Consider the following 18,361-nt stretch of genomic DNA (forward strand, 5'->3'; position numbering starts at 1 on the left):
AAGAAGAAAGAAAGAAAGAAGAAAGAAAGAAAGAAAGAAAGAAAGAAAGAAAGAAAGAAAGAAAGAAAGAAAGAAAGAAAGAAAGAAGTGAAGAGAATTATTTTGTTCATCTAGTCATGGAAACTTCTTGATGTCAAGGACAGTAGATCTCTTATTCAATGCCTACTGTGATCTTGACTAGATTCTAGACTAGAATCTCTTTCCCATTGGCCAGTGATGAATCTAGTGGTAGCCATGGGGCCTACATCTGATCAATGAGATACAAGTAAAGTGTCATAAGTGAAGCTTAAGGAAAAGCCTTAATCTTATTATGTCTGGAATGCAGACATAATACCTACAGTTGTAGCAATATTCCTGCAACCACTGGGCTGTAAACCCTGAGATGGAAGCCAACTTGACAAGAATGGCAGAGCAGAAAGACAAAAAAGGCTTAAAAGAGCTGTGTGAGGGGGCACCTGGGGGGGCTCAGTCAGCCTCCAACTCTTGATTTTGGCTCAGGTCATGATCTCAGGGTTGTGAGAACGAGCACTGGGTCCAGCTCTATGCTGGGCATGGAGCCTGCTTAAGATTCTCTCTCTCCTTCTCCCTCTGCCCCTCCCGACCAGCCCCCCCAAACCCCAGCTCTCTTATTTTTTTTTTAAAGATTTTATTTATTTATTTGACAGAGAGAGACACAGCGAGAGCAGGAACACTAGCAGGGGGAGTGGGAGAGGGAGAAGCAGGCTTCCCGCTGAGCAGGGAGCCCGATGTGGGACTCGATCCCAGGACTCTGGGATCATAACCTGAGCCGAAGGCAGACGCTTAACGACTGAGCCACCCAGGCACCCAACCCCAGCTCTCTTAAAAAAAAAAAAAAAAAACCTGCATGAGATGGATGGATGGATGGATTCAAAAAAACAGCATTGGTCTCAATTGGCTACTAGGATGTGTGTTAAATATGTTTACAAGTTACTTCAATAGGCAAGCCCCCCTCCTTTGTTATGGAATGTTGTTACACATTTTTTACATAAAATATTAGCTTAGGAAAAAAAAAGATGTTAAAATAGTATTTACATCAGTATTTGGCCTATCAAGATATAGTTGCATGTCTACTATCAGATCCAAAATATACAGCCAGAAAAACAAAGCAAAATTATTAAGTGAAGGGGAAATGTGAGGTCTGAGCAAACAAATTAACAAGGGATCAGAAAGGGGGACAACATGTTATTCGTATCAAAGAATAATTTACATTAATTTTTTGAAAATTGCTAAACTGCAAAATGAACCTACAAATGAAAACTTACTTAAGACACTACCCAAGTGCATTAAGATTCACTTGACTATTAAACCTAAGCATAGTTTCTTCAAGTTTGAATTATTCTTGTCTCTCTTCTAACTTGCATCTCATTTCCTCCCACCTAAAGCAACTATGCCCAAAATAACTGTCAGGCAAACTAGATTTGGAAACTTGACATTTGTTTGGCCTGATTAGCTCAGGGGTGTCTCAGTACCATATGAGTGGTCTAGTGGAGCCTCAGTATGGCCTTCTCGATGCTGGCAATCCCTGGAAGTGAGCTGGTAACAGGAGGAATTGCAGGAGAATGCTTGAACTCTCATGCTTACTCTGCCCTCATCAAGCTGTATGACCTTGGATGACTCTCAGGCCATCTCTGATACCCTGCTTATGCTTTGATGAATGGGGAAAAATACCACTGGCTGTTAGCAATATCCCATCTCTCTCTAAAAGCGAAATTTGAAACTGCCCTAAAAATGCTCAAAAACTCAAAATATAACCCACATTTTTATCAATGATCCAGGAGGTATAAACACCTATCTAAGAATTGCTGGACTCATGCAAAATTCTAAAAGCAGTATGTGTTGGGAATTGTCCCAAGCACTAGGACAGAGTTTCAACTCTTGCAATTTGTCCTCCATCTAAATATATCCTCTGAGAAAAAATAATATATAACATCACCTAATTTCCACACGACAATAAAAAAGATAGGCATATGCTGCTGACGTCAATTGCTGAATATCAGAATCAGGGACAAGAATTCCAGAGTGGCTGAAGTAGGATGTCCAAAGCAAAGGTACTTGATGAGATAGACATAGAACAAAGACATGGAGCTGAACAGAGGTTTGAGGAATAGGAACTAACAGGGCAGAGAGGCAGATTAAAGAGGATGCCATGGGAGGTGGCCCAGTTCAAGAATGGCTGACTTTTTACATAATTCTACCAAAGACTTATATGGGCAGTTGAGACCCATTTATAAATTGTGACCCGGATGAATCTCAGGCCATGAGATCCATGGTATAATTATATCTGTTCAATCAGGATGTACAGTCTGCTTTTAAGTTCTCAAGAGCACCATTTATATAAGGGTATCTGTATTTGTGTAAGAATGAGTTGCATTGTTAGGAAGATATACAAATTTCAAAAAAGGAGATAGGCCTAGTTTCTGATTACGGGGCATGGTCCTCAAGGGTCCAACCTTCAAAATGCTGAAGTAGAACCTGGTGAGAGGCCCAGAGAAGTAGGATGGAATGAGACGAGCAGAACAAAGGACACCCTCTATGCATGCACTTGGTTGGACTAAGGCTGTTTGGAACCCCTTGTAAACTGCCCACATCTGACACTGTCATGAATTTAACCATAATGCCAGGGACCGATTTAGGGTATAGAAGAGAAGGGAACCTTTTTCAATCTGTGATTCAAGTGTGATTCCTCAAGCCAAGGGTACAAAAGTCACTCTACCTTGATTTCACCCAAATTAACAAAACTTATCATGGGGACTGCACCCAACTGGCCAGCAGAAGCCCAGAGAAACTTTCCAAAACCACAAGTTCCTGAGACCACAATAAACCCCACACCTATTGAATCTGGATTTCCACAAAGAAATCTGTGAATCAGTTAGGGGACTATTAATTAAAGTGAAAGATGACCCATCTTAAAATGGTTTAAATAAGGGGTGCACGGGTGGCTCAGTCGGTATATCTGCCTTCAGTTCAGGTCATGATCTCTGGTCCTGGGATGGAGCCCTGAGTCACTGGGCTCCCTGCTCAGCAGGGAGTCTGCTTCTCCCTCCCCTGCCACTCCCCCGACCTGTGCTCGGGCACATGCACTCCCTCTCTCTCTCTCTCAAATAAATAAACAAAAATCTTTAAAAATAAATAAAATCAAAATTAAACGGTTTAACTAAGACAGGTTATTATCTCACACAAGGAACTCAGGAGAGCAGTTCAGTATCGACTAACAAAGCAGTTCAGCAACATGGTAAAAGACCCCAGCACTTTCCTCACTACCTCAGGCTGTCTCCCCCTCCCTTCCCCTGTTGCACAATGGTTACTGCAGCTCCTATCTTTACATTACATGACCACAACCAGGCCGTGTTCCTTGCTCCTTATTTTCCCCATTTGATTTACTCTGACTCCCCTTTGGCCAGAATCCCATCACAACTCAATTCCTAAATAACCCCTGGTTATAGAAATAGAATTAACATAATTTGTAACCAATTAAGACTCTCTATCCTGGATTTGGGCAGGATCCAGTCTCATCTGACATATCTGGCTGCCTTATTACCAAAAGGTGCCATGGGGAAGTATCAGTTGGATTGGTGACCAAAAATGTCCATAACAACCTGCATTTTTTAGAGATCTCCTGGTAAATTTCAGGCAGCCAGACTGGCACAGACAGGTCTGTAGAAAAACAATTTCCTGAGTTCTTCAATTTCCTTAGGTTGTATTTTCCGCATGATTAAATATGTAACGGCGCAGGCTTGTAGAGTGGTCCTTTCTTCTATTCTGCAGAGAACCCCGCACCCATCCAGGATATGATTAGTTTGGGAGGACCAGGGGGGGTATGGCTGTTGTCTTGCTCAAAGTGACTCCTGCCTTCAGTGAAGTTGGCATGGCCCCCTCAAACCATGCTGCAAGCATAGACTACAACATAAACGGTAGAGGAAACTATTTCATTAGTACCCTAGAAGACCATTTTGTCACTCCCCCGAATAAGGGGATTGGGATGTGGTGACATTGCAAGACAACCGAAGTCCTCAGGGACAGATTGGGGCAAGAGCAGAAAACATAAGCTTATTAATCTACATTTGCTTCAAAAGCAAGAGATCAATTGGGAGACCTTAGGTAGATACACAAATAGACCGATGATACATAGGTGAATAGATAGCAAATCTTCATTATTTGCAGATTGTGCAATTAATTGCCAACTCTCCTACTTGTTAAAATTGATTTGGAACCCCACAATAAATACTTGTGGGGCTTTGGCAGTCATTTGTATTTGGGGCAAAGTGGCAAAAACTGAGTCACCTGATGCCTGACCTGACGGTAGACCAATGATACTCTGTCTTCCAGCTTCAGCTCTCATACTGTTAACAAGTGCCCTTGTCACCATAGATCTCACTAGTTTTTGCATTTATGTGCCTTCTGCTGGTGGTTTCATTGCTTAAAATGCCCTCAAGCATAGTGCTGAGGTTCTGAGCAGTGTTCCTAAGTGCAAGAAGGCTGTGATGTGCTTCGTGGAGAAAATATGTATGCTAGAGAAGCTTCACTCAGGCACGATAACTGTTGGTCATGAGTGCAATGTTATCTAATAAACAATATATATTAAATAAGATTTTTAAAACAGAGACACACATAAAAGAGGTTATGTAAGGATCACAAAAATGTTGTGACCAGAGACTTGTAGGAAACTAACCCTGTATTTCCCCTAGAAACAAGGGTTCTGCATTCAGCACATAACTACCACGAACTATGAGAATTAACCGTAAGTATGTGTGTGTGTGTATAAATAATATATAATTGACTATATATAATGTTAATAATAATAGTTATTATATATAATAAATATAATAATGAGAATTGACTCTATGTATATATACAATCTCTCAAGAAGAACTCTTTTTTTCAGAGAGCATTATAACCCCTTTGCATTTCCGTGTAGTACCTCTGCACTGTCAGATATATGTAATCTTATTATATTCCAGGGTCCAGAATTTCACATAAGGAGTTGGCTATATGGGTTCTGGGTACTTAAAGAACAAAAAGACAACGCGGGTTAAATAACCCAAAGATAGGGCACCTGGGTGGCTCAGTTGGTTAAGCGTCTACCTTTGGCTCAGGTAATGATCCAGATGTCCTGGGATCAAGCCCCACATCGGGCTCTCTGCTCAGCGGGGAGTCTGCTTCTCCCTCTGACCCTCGTCCCTCTCGTGCTCTCTATCTCTCATTCTCTCTCTCTCAAATAAATAAATAAAACCCTTAAAAATAAATAAATAAATAAATAAATAAATAAATAAATAAATAACCTAAAGATAATAACTGGGAGGAAAAGGAAGTGGTTGTGGATATCAGAACCTGGGAGCGAGAGGAGGTGCTCCTCGACTGAGAGAACACTGCTTGAGGGGCTCAATCCTTTAACTGGACATAACGAGGCTGATTCTGTCTGTGGCACGTAAAACTAAGAAACAACTGCATTGCTGGAGCAACACTGAAAGGGGGACAAGAGGCAAACAGGCAAAATCTGCCCATCCTTTCTCCTCCAGCCCGGCCATGTCTCTCTATCGCCCCCTATTGGCAGAGCCTGTAGCGTGAGCGCTGGCAAAGCAGAAATGTGGTTTTAGTCTCCCTCTCAATATCACAGAAGGCAGGGTTGAAGCAGAGAGACATGCAAATGACTGGCATTGCATTAGTCTCTTTCCCTCACATCCAATAATATTACTCAGGGAAGCATTAGTCTAGTCCGAATTCACTCAAGAAACGTACTAAGTTATATACTATCTGCTCTGGGGGTAGGTAGCACTGATCACTTCAAAAAAAATAAAAAGAGAGAGAGAGCAAAGAAAAGAAAAATTAATACAGACAACATTTTAAGGTCTAATGATTACTCTTATATAGTCAGTCTAAATTATAATCTCTTCATTAACTCAGAAAAATAATTTAGTCATTTCTGATATGTATGATATTAATTTATAGGTCACTAAAAAAATAAACAGAAAAAGATGACAGTGGATCTAGCTTCGGCCCTGTATGTCTCACGCCAGCCTTTGGACAGAAGCAGTACAGTTCTGACCTGACACCTGAGAAAACAGAAGACGGAAGTACACGTCATATTTCAGAGAATTCTAGTCCAGGGTTTATTCATTGCATTTTTTTTAACACTGTTTCCTACATGTGGGTTTAAAATCTTTCAGTCAATGAAAAAATTAGTATTTTCTGTTAAGTAAAAATATCTGCAAGCTCTCATCCTGTTAGGCTATAAAAATATACCAGGAAATAAGTGAAGAAGTTTACCAAAACATATGATCTTTATTAGCATTTCCTCTCTGAATAATTAAAAGACCGCTTATGTTTTGTCAGCGACTGAGACAAAGCTTGCAACTGAAGAGGAGAGAGGATTTCTTTTTCCAACTCTACTGCTTACTTATCAGCTTTCATAGAGCTGCAGATTTGCAAAATAATACTGAATTCATGGCTGCACATCAGGTTCTTTGTGATTGGGATGCTGACTCTCCCCTTCTAAGTGCCCAGAAAGAGCAACTTTCATAGGGACCACAATAGAAGGGAGAGAGGCATATAACTGAAAGAGGAAATGACTGAACTATGTCTTTTTACCCTATGAATTGATTTCCTCCTCCTACTTATCACAATGCCATGAAAGACTAGGAGGCAGAGATAGGAGCAGAAAAACAGAGAGAAAAACTAATTTGTCGGCCTCTTTAGCAATGTTGAGGTGCTTATTCATTTTTCTCAAGTATTAAACTAAAAAGGAGAGAATATCATTGTTTGTAACTCACTCCACCCCCATATTCCACCCCACCAGAAAAGGTCATGAAAGAGAAGCTCCATCATTACACAACACACACACACACACACACACACACACACACACACACACACAGAAAATTATGTTGCACCGCAGGGTGATTCTCTGCCGCCAAATTTGGCTGGCAAAGAGGTTTTATCCACAAAGACCTTAAAGGAGCAGGTGAACTGAAGCTGCTCTTTGCCAGTGGGTTTGGTAACTGATTGCAAGTCACTTTCTCACATACAATATTAGGTCCTTCTTCGCTCTTGGACACTACAGTGTGTTCTGTGTGAAGGGACAGTTAGTGCCTGCCTCTGTTGTAAAGATAACTTAATTAAAACTCTGAATCAACAATTGCCATGGGAGGAAAACAAAAGTCTACCTTGGAGATGGAACAAGGAAACGCATTGTTTTGTTTTGTTTTATTTTTTAAAGGATTTTATTTCATAACAGTAGCCTGCATTAGGTGTAAAGATTCATTTGAGAGAGAGACAGAGATAGGGAGAGAGAGCAGGAGCAGGGAGGAGAGGGAGAAGGCTCCCCATTGAGCAGGGAGCCTGATCTATCCCAAGACCCTGGGATCATGACCTGAGCCGAAGGCAGACGCTTAACTGACTGAGTCACCCAGGCGCCCCAAGCACATTGTTTAGTTAGAATGTTGCCCATCATTAAGATGGAGGTAGGCAGAAGAGCAGAGGAAGCAGCAGACCTCTGAAGGGTGAGGGGGAGTTTTCAGGTCTGTCTTTCTCCCCGACTATGATGTGTTCCTCTCTTTATGTCTTTCTGGCCCTCATTCTTAAACAGAGCCATACCAGGAGCCTAATATTAGAGATAAAGGGAGGATAAGGCCCAGTGGGTGGGTAGATGAGAGCCCTCTGCTATTTTTCCCAAACACCATTTGCAGTGCATTTCTAGAAAGGTCAAATAGATAAGACTCTTCTGGGGTGTGCATACGCTCTCTTTTTCAAGATCTGTGTCTCAGGATAGGATGTTGGGCTTTGTGGACCTGTTAATACAAAGGCTTCTACCAGAAGAGCTGTCTGAAACCATTACCCTGTTTCTTTCCTTCCATGAGGTACATATTCTATGGACCCACCATACAAGGTTTCAAGGACAGAAGGAAAATAGACTATTAGCTTGCAAGAGCAGAAAGAAAATTTAAATCGCAATTCCAGGGATCCTATAGGCCACCCAGAGTCCGGAAGGCAGTGTCCATTCTCTGAGATGGGCTACACAGTGCAGGGTGTGATAGCCTTTAAATATTTAAATATATGGTATGTGTGTCTCCAGCTTGTGCTCCTTCCCAAAGCCCATTAAATGTTAGGAGTGAATTGTGCTTCATAATTCTTGGTTAGAACCGACAATAATTAACTCACAATAAGTCATGGTCTCTGAATTATTTGTAAGTCCATAATTGAAAAGCATATTCCTTAAGTAATTGTCTAAGATATAGATGCAAATGTCCTACCTGTTTCCGGATGGAAAGCACATCTAAACTGTTGAGGCAGAGGACCTCAATATTACTGATCTCCAGTTGAGTGTCTTCAATTCAACCCCAACTTGGTGAGGGGCTTTCTGGCCAGGATTGTGTTATATGATGACAATGGTGATAATGATAATAGTTATAATTATTATAGTATAATAAATTATTATTTTAAAATGGCTAATATTTATTTTTTAAGTGCCTAATATCTATTAAGCATTTACCAATGTCTAGTTCTACAAACCTTCCCCATGTTAATTCATTTAGTATTCATAACGACTCCCTAACATTGATATTATTTATCACCACTTCATAAAAGAGGAGACATAAGCAGAGAGGTGAAGTAACTTAGCCAAGAGCACACAGCCAAGAAGTGCCGAGCAAGGATTCAACTGCAAGCAATTTAACTCCAGAACTTGGGCTCTTAACTAGTGTGCAATGAGGTAACTACCTGAGGAGATAAATTCTCCATTTAAAAGCATCTGAGAAATTTTAGAATGTAACTCCAAACTATACCACCTAAGATCCGTGGGGATATACTAGAAAATGAATTTCAGAGAGCTGAGTCCTCCCAGTGCCTAGCCAGATAATGTGGGGAAACATCTGTTCCATGATGAAGACATGCCATCATGATTAGGTCAGGAATTTTATCCCATGAAGAAGAAAATTTAAGGAAATGGAAGAGTATGGTATAATCAATGGGGGAAATGGAGAAAATTTAAGAACATACTGGGGGATTGGGATATCACTGTTATGAAGAAATCAAGAACCACTGAGGGGCGCCTGGGTGGCTCAGTAGGTTAAGCATCTGCCTTTGGCTCACGTCATGATCTCGCGGTCCGGAGATCAAGCCCTGAGTCAGACTCCCTGCTCAGAGGAGAGTCTGCTAATCCTTCTCCCTCTGCCCCTCCCCCCTGCTTGTGCTCTGTCTCTTTCTCTTTCTCAACGAAATAAATAAAAGTGTTAAAAAAAAAAAAAGGAACCACTGAAGCAAGTTATGTTCTGTTGTTTTAGAAACATCACTGCAATAAAAGGTCTGCAGACTAAAGTGTAGCATCAAGATCATCCCATCCCCATTCTCACTCATCAGGAAGCTGCTATTGAAACCCGGAAGGTGGTGGCTAAAGGCAGATAAGGACTGAGGAGTCATGCCAGACTGAGAATTAGTTCTCAGTTCTGTACTCTCCTTGGCTCTTCAAAGCAGAGCTGGGATGAAGTTCTTAGGCCCTCAAGTCACCCAGTCCCAGGTTCCCACCTTGGCTGATTCTCTGACATGACCTCGGCAAGTTACTTCAATGCTGTCAAAGGAAAGATCTTTACACCTAATGCAGGCTACTGTTTGATGATTCCGTGAGTGAGGTAATGCATGCAAAGTGCTTCACATGGAGTCTGGCACAGGAACAAGGATTCAGTAAAATGCGGCCAAAACATCTTTGAATGATTCCTGACTCTTCTCTTCACATCCTACCTCAGAATCCTCAGTGGATACCTTGGCTCTATTTTCAAGATGTACACAGATCCAGCTTCTCACATCTGCACCCTGACCACCTGGTCCAAGACGCTCGCCCTTTGCCTGGATCATCGCAACAACCTCCTATCTGGTCTCCTGCATTTTCCCTGTCCCTTTCAGACAATTCTGAAAGCAATCACCACATTCCATTAAAGTACTAGAACATATCATTCCTGCTCAAAACTCCAGTGGTTTTCCATCTACAAAGACGTGAAGGACACCCCCACAATCATCACCCCTTTCCTGCTGGTTTCAATTCTTACAACTCTCCCCACCAACCAACCCCGCCCCCCTCAGCAAGATTCTATCATTGACCAAACCCTAGCCAACTTCCTGGGAGCCCTCACCTTGGCCTCAACCTTGGTCTATTATAAAGATTTGAACAAATGCTAACAGCTTCTACCAGCTCAAGGCCTCATTCCGAGGATGACCCTAGTCCCCTTAACGTACCTACCTGAGAAAAATCAAGACTGCCAGGGGAAAGAACTGTGTGTTCCAGCCAGCACCCAAGGATAGGACACACCTGTCTTTCAGCACCTCTTGGGGGTGGGGGGGTGCCTAAATTTGATAAGCGCCTGTTTAATAAACCCCAGGTAGGTTTCACATGGACCAACCTCACTTCTTGCTTTTTTTAATTTTTTACTTCCCTGATCTGAGGCCCCACGCACCCCCTTCTAGTCCCTATTCTCCCTTTAAAACACCCATGACCTCAGTACAAAATGAAGTTGAGTTCAGTTCATGGTGGACTTTCTTCCCTATCACCATACTATCTCACTGATTAAAATCTGTCCTTACCACTTTAGCTAGTGTCTGACTTTCTTTGACATCCGCTGCCCTCCATGCACCCTGGGCACCCTGCTAATAATCTCCAACCCACTAAGCACACGCCTTTGTACCTGCTCTTCCCACCGGAAGGCGCGTCCTCACCAGTCACATGACTCCCGCCCTCTGTTCCCTCAGCTCTTTGCTAAGATGGCTACCTTGGAAGGAGCCCTGCCTGACATGCCCAGAACTGCTTTTTCTTCTTCTTGCTTTGTTCTTTTTCTCCCTAACACGCACCACCAGTGGACACACTGTGGATTTCACTTCTTTACTGCTCATCTATCTCGCTTCACCGGATTGCAGGCTCCGTGAGGCCCAGGTTTTGTGCACGACAATATGCTCCATGCTGCACAAGAGTGCCTGACACATAGTAGACCTTTAATAAGTGTTTGTCAGATAAATAAGTTAATCAATGTCAATAACAAAAAACCAGTTATTTTTCTATAAATATTATTGTGAAATAGTAGTAAGTTCCTCAACTGGCCAATAAAGTGATTCAGTCAGAATGGAATAAATTTGAAGTGAGGGCAAAAACTAAAAACATGGACTAACAGGACAGACCCGTTGTGCTCCTGAATCCACTGAAAGGAACGTCTGAGGGAGGAAACATTGCTGAAGAAGACTATTCCTTGCACAATTGATCTCTGCATTAAGACACTATTAGCCCCACGCAAGTTACTACGTTGGGACAGTTTCCACGCTATATCAGAGAACGTTTTCCTAGTGTTATTTTAACCATGTTTTTTTAAAAGTAGTTATTCTGACAAACTGCTATTTTGCTGCATTACAAGAGGTGATTTTACTCCCTCCTTTAGTCTGTAAATAAAAAATCCCAGAAGACAGTGGTCATCACAGTGACATCCAGATGGGCAAAAAATAATTCTGTCAACTCCTTTGGGCCATTTCCGCAATGAACTAAGTCACCGCCCCCACATTGCAGGGGTCATTTTGTCTTTGTTTCATGCCAATCATCACCTAGGCCAGTTTAGCACAGGTGAACAATGGGGAGAAAGTGCAAACGTTCTGTAATGAAGCGAGTGGCGGTGATTCTGTCACCAGGAAGGCAAATGGGTGACCTGTATCTGTACAGCAGAGACTAGAGTCGGCTGTCACCGGGAAGGTATTTCCCTACAGAACTGGAGATGAAATCGGGAACCAGGGTACCTGAGGATGAATCTAACAGCCGCTTTGTTTCCTTATTCATTACAGAAATTTCCACTTCTCATAGAATTGAAATCGCCGCGTCTGCACTGTTCTCTCTGGCCTCAGGGGTTCGGGACACACCCCACGCAGACACCCATACTGCTCTCAGACCTCTGGGATTACACATCCGCTCGGCTGGGCTCACCACCACCCCCCTCCGCCCCCAGATGCACTGCGCACCACCTATTTAACGCGCGGGGGTGTTGTCAGGCATAATGACAAGCCATCTGAATAATGACATCAGTTGTAGGGTGTAAATGAGACAGCTGCCTGCCCCTCTCCCACATTGTGGAAGTTGAGTCAACACACTCCTTTGAAGCCACAGACGGTTGCTGTCATAAATCTCCGCTTCAGGGATGAGCTCCCCTTTACCTGTCAGGTGGCACCTGACCTCTCACCTGTCACAGAGGCTCATCTGCAACAACTAACTCCTAACCTAAAAATTCTATATCGAGGAAGACCCATCCCTTGAAGGTCCAGGTACAAAACCTGATCCCTCCCAAAAACCGGCATTGCGCCTTCCATGGGGGAAGGGAAGCTGCCTGGGCTCTTCCTTCTAGATCGGGGCAGCTCACCTTCTGGGAGCAGGGCCTTGCTCACCATTGGTTCTCTCTGTCTCAGAGCCTGAGCACCAAGACTGCACAATGCCCCCATTCCTGCTCTCCACGCGTCCAGCTATTTATAGCTGCAGGATGCCAGGCTTGCATAGAGCAGAGTGACACTTCCGGAAAGTCGCACAGCTATTTTAGCAATATCCTGACGGAGAGCACCAACAGACAGACAGTCCACGTCTGGTGGGGGGCTGGGGGGGTTCGTGAAAGGGCTCGGGAAGAGGAAGACTGTAATTTGAGTTCGTGCCTTCGATTTTTTTTTTTTTAAACCTGGGATGCCATTTAGAAATCTTAAAGGGAATCTCTCCTCCTCAGCACTCCCCCCTCCCCACCCAGCTGTCTTGATTAGTGGCTCTGAGTATGCTGGTCAGATCTGGGCATTAATGACGGCTAATTTGCCCGAGGTTGGTGCAGCCCAGGCAGCAGACTCTGCAAGACCAGCTTTTGCTGCCATATGGGCGGAAGCAGCTGTTTCAATTACTTTCAGTGCCCAGATGTGTCAGATGAGCCACCAGTCCTCTGCGGGGTACATCAGCCACACGGCAGCTAATTGCTTCAATCGCCGTGGAAGCGTGGTGCTGGGTACTAGGGAAGGGGGCTGGGGGACAGCTGAGTGTTAGCTGTCTCAGGGCTCACAAGGCTAGCAAGCCGGGGTGGCTGCAACTAGACTTCAGTCTCCACTGGCTGGCCCACACTGCGCCCAGGCTGGGTGACCATGTCTTTGGCAGGTGCATACCACGCCAGAGCAGAGAGGCAGGTAACACGTCCTGGGCTTTGGTGCGTCTCCCTCCTCAGAGACCATATATGCCAGAAGCAAATGGCATGCGGGGCTCTGCTCCGTGGACACCAAAGAAATCAAAACTACGGGATTTCAATTAATAAGCAATTCAGGTTGGTCATTTAAATCTGAAGCTTCAAAGCACAGTTTTAAAGGTTAGCATCCCCCTCCTGGCACCCAGAGAGTGATCAATGAATCAATGCGTGTGTTCTGTTTTCTGGTGTATCAGATTGAGGGAAGGGAAAGGAAAGGTCAACTACCACCCATTCCCCCTACACTCTCCTTGGTTCTTGGGAAAAGAAATCAGAAACAAATGTCAGGCAAAAGATGTGTCTTCCCATTGTTTGGAGCAGGAGTGGTTGCTGAGAAAACGTGGGATAAATAGAAAGCTGATCATCATAATAATACATCTATTTAGGAAAAGAATAAACATTTGTTTTGTGCTAATTCTATGGTAATCAGGGTGATTGTACTGTACTTAGCTACTGGTTGTTGCCATGGTTATTCCAAGCAGTTTGTGGTTATTAATGGCCTAGAATAATCCACCGGGCTCAGTTTGAGCGCCGGCATTGGAAACAGGAGTATTAACTTCACTGTTAACATCCCAACCATTTTGGAGCTCAAGATAAGTTTGCTTACTCTCTGCTTTATATTATGTGGCATCTAATCTGTATAAGGAAACGGTTCGGTCCCTTTCTTCACACTGCTTCTCTCCAAAAACACCTTTTTACCATAGGTCTTCGGCATAATTAATAGAGCTCAGCATTTTTCAAATTGATCTCCTGATAAGTACACATTAACACAATTTAGCAAAAACTGTGTTGAAGGAAGAGATCTGTAATCTGGGTTTCGGAACTGGTCTGGACTAGCTGGGGCACAGAGACTGGGAACTGCTTATCTCAAGCACAGCAAACTGGAGTTTAAACCATAATTTAAACACTGGCCTCTCTGCACAAGTCGTATCTGTGAACTTTGTCCCTTTGATTCTCTAACACAATGACTGATCCTTTCTCGGGCTGGACGCTCAAAAGAAGTCACAACAGATGACTTCTGTTATTGTTCGTAGTAGTGGTAGTGTTTATTTCTATGTGTTTAAATTGATGATCATCAAGAACGATGTTTCTTAAGTGAAAAATCAACAGAACTCTTGGAGACTGATGACAAATGAGCACTACTAAAATATGTGTGATCGTGGGTGCCAGCCAAATTATATCAGCTCTTCCTAAAATCAGGAAGATGGCCTGTTTTTCACCTAGCTGTTTCCGCATAACAAACCACCTCAAACCCTGGTGCAGTAAACCCAGAATGACTACTTATTTCTCATGCTTCTGTGATTCTCCTGGACCGTCCTGCTCCCCACACCGTTCAGAAGGACCCCTCAGAAGGTGGCATTCAGGGGCACCTGAGTGGCTCAGTCGGTTAAGTGTCGGCTTTTGGCTCAGGTCATGATCTCGGGTTCCTGGGATCGAGCCCCAAGGCGGGCTCCCTGCTCAGGAGTCTGCTTCTCCCTCTCCCTCTGCCCCGCCCCCCCCGGCTCATGTGCTCTCTCTTTTTCTCAAATAAATAAATAAATAACCAAAAAAAAAAGAAGGGGGGGCATTCAGCTGGTGCTGGGTTGAGCTATAAGGTCTCCAAACAGGCCTCCAGCACCTACCTGGGCCTTGGCACTGACCATCAGCCAGACCGGGTTCTCCACGTATGGCCTCTCCCTCTAAGTGTTACCTCAACTTTAGGTCCTCTCCACATGGCCTCTCTCCAGCAATCCTTGTGGACAACTGAATTTCAAGACCAGCAAAGTCAGAATCTTTCTAAACTCCTCAGGTGCTAGGCCAGGGGCTGTCACCAGCCGTGTGGTCACAGCAAGTCTGAGGGCCAGTCCAGGTTCAAGGCGTGAGAAGGACACTCTCCAGCTCTTCAGGGAAGGATGGCTTATGGCTTACAGCTACAGAGAGGGTGCTCGGGGTTGGGTGACGGGGGCGGGGAGGTGCGGGGTGGATTGTGGTGGCTGCTCAGAAGCCCCTTCAGCTTGAGGGTGCGCTACAGGTGGGAAGGAAGATATCCTATTTGAAATAAGTAAATAAGTTAGCTTGTCCTTATATTAATTTCAGGCAATTTTTTACAAAAAGAAAGCAAAACAAACCAAAAAAAAACCTCTTTGAATTTATAGTATTATCCCATTTTGTTAGAACACATAAAGTATTGAAAAACTGAAAAAGAGATTTTCTTCTTTTTAAATCTCTCTGCTGAAAACTGCCAAGCAGTATTGATTAGAATATTCCCCATGTCTTTTGTCTGCCTGTGAATGGTTTGAATTGAAAAGCATAATTTGCTCTAGAAGAGAGCAATTGTCATTCACAGGTGACTAGAGGAGGAAATTCTCCTCTCAATGTTCTCAATTCCTGTCTGCTCAGTTAGCAGAGCTGCATGTCCATATCAGTGCTCTGGTGGCTGATTCCTCCTTGAGGCATGTCCACACTCTCCTGGGAAAACGTCACTTCCATCTGATTGTGGGGTAAGCAATAGATTAGGAATGACCCCACGTGCATCAAAGCTGCATGCTTTCAGGGGGGCTGCAATCATTTAGGTGAGCACTCTTCTGAGAAACAATGCCTCTTGCCACAGCAGGGATAGCAAGACGAATAATGTCATCAAGCTCTGGACTAATTCAACTTGAAACTTTTAAACAGACAGCATCAAAAGGTAACCAATGAGGACAGTAGTGGTGTTTAACCACTTATCCAAGGCTGAACATTAGAATCACTGGGAAGCACTTAAAAAAAAAAAAAAAAATAGCCTATTTCTGGGGTCCCATCCCAGGCCAATTAAATTAGAATCTCTCGGAGGGGGGGAGACACTCAATATTGATAATGTTTAAGAGCTCTTTTTTTAAAAGGTTTTATTTATTTATTTGTCAGAGAGAGAGAGAAAGAGAGCACAAGCAGTGGGAGTGGCAGGCAGAGGGAGAAGCAAGCTCCCTACTGAGTAAGGAGCCTGATGCTGGACTGGATCCCAGGACCCTGGGATCATGACCTGAGCCAAAGGCAGATGCTTAACCGACTGAGCCACCCAGGCGTCCCTGTTTAAGAGTTCTTTAAAGGAAATTGGAGGAAAGAATAATCAGTTTGTCCATCATTTGAACTTTAATAAAATAAAATTTTTTATTAGATAAGTCTGTTTAAATTTCAGAATGTGCTTTATTATTAATAAGAATTACACACAATAGATAACATTTATCGATTGCTGACTCTATGCTAGGCACTATACTCAGTGCTTTGCATATATTGTCACTACTGAATCAACAACTCTATGGGCAACATACTGGAGTTACTCCCATTTTCCAAATGACAAAACTGTTGTCAGGAATGGTTAGGTAAAATGCCCACTGTCACTCACCAAATGACCGGGGGTCCCAGATTTGGACACAGTGTAAACTCATTTTTTAAAACTTTTCCTTTTCAGAGATTTGGATCTTGGCATGCAGTTATGAAGAAATAATAGAGATCCCATGTACCTTCCACCCAGTTTCCCCCACTGGTAAGGTCTTACACATTATGGTAAAATATCATAGCCAAGACACTGATACAACAAATACATACCAATAAAACCAACTGATATTCAGATTGCACCAGCTTTACATATACTCATTTGTGTGTATGTGTTAGTTTGATGCAACATTAGCTAATGTGTGGATACCATAAGACCACAATCAAGACAGAGAACCGTTCGATCACCAACATCGTCTATGCTGCCTTTTATAGGGAGTCCCCTCGTTTTCCCTCCCTGTTGTCTAAACCCTGACAACAGCAACCATTAATCTCTTCTTCATATCTCTAAAGTTTTTCATTTCAAAAATGTTATATAAACAGAATTATGCAGTAAGTAACCTTTTGGGACTGGCTGTTTTCACTCCATAATTCCCTTGTGATTCACTCATGTTGGTGCCTGTATCAATAATTTGTTCATTTTTATCATTCTGCGGTCTGGACGTGCCAGTTTGTTTAACCATTCACTGTTGAAGAACATTTGAGTTGTTTCTAGGTTTGGGCTATTATGAAGAAAGCTGCTATGAATATTCACACACAGGTTTTTACGTGGCATAAATTTTCACTTCTCTGGGGTCAATGCCCAAAGTGCAATTGCTGAGTCATATGGTGAACACTCGCTTCCTTTTTTAAGAAACTGACAAGCCCTTTTCCAGAATGGTTGTAACATTTTACAGTCCCACCAGCAGTGTATGAAGGATGCAATTTGTCCACATTTTCACCAGCATTTAGTGTTATTATTTTTTTTTTATTTTAGTCTTTCCAATAGGTGCATCATATCATCTCACTGTGGTTTGACTTTGCATTTCCCTAATGGTTAATGATGTTCAGTAGCTTTGCTGGGCTTATTTGCCATCTGCATCTCCCCTTCAATGAATTCTCTGTTCACGTCTTTTGTGCATTTTTCTTTTTGTTTGTTTGGTTATTTTTTGTTTTTGTTTGTTTATTTTTGGTTTTGTGCGTTTTTCTAATTGGATTGTTTTGTTGATGAGTTTTGAGGCTGTTTTCATGTATCTCAATGTAAGTCTTTTGTTGCATGTGTGATTTGAAAATATTTCCTCCCAGTCTGTAGCTTATCTTTTCAGCCTTTTCAGAGGGCTTTTCATAGAGCAGAAATTTTTAATGTCAATGAGTCCAATTTTATCAGCATCTGTTATGGATCATGCTTTTGGTATCAATGCTAGGTGCAAATTTTAGGAGGTGGCTTTGATAAGATTACTCAAATTCTTTAGGCTTCAATTTTTTTTTTTTTAAGGTCTATGTGTGTTTCCTCTCTAGAATGAAAACATTTGATGGAGGAACTCACATCACTAGTATGTCCCCAGTACCTAGAACAATGCCTGGTATAAGCTCCCTGCTCAGTAATGTAGATCAGATGAATAAGTACATGTATACTATGTTTCACTTCTTAGAGATTCACAATGTCCAGCATACCAAAGGCTCTGAGAAGTCCTGTTTGGGTTATTTAAAGGCAGTGCTGCCCGAATCTGACAACTTATCATTATTAGTGGAAAAAAAAAAAATACCCACTAATATTCTAAAGAACTAAAATTTGCTGGAAATCACTTTGGGAAACACTGAGCTGTTATCTTCCCTTTTTACAGGTGAATTAA

The sequence above is a fragment of the Callorhinus ursinus genome, unplaced genomic scaffold (assembly GCF_003265705.2).
Source record: "Callorhinus ursinus isolate GAN/ISIS: 27379988/994484 unplaced genomic scaffold, GSC_fseal_2.0 scaffold47, whole genome shotgun sequence".
NCBI classification, from domain to species: Eukaryota; Metazoa; Chordata; class Mammalia; order Carnivora; family Otariidae; genus Callorhinus; species Callorhinus ursinus.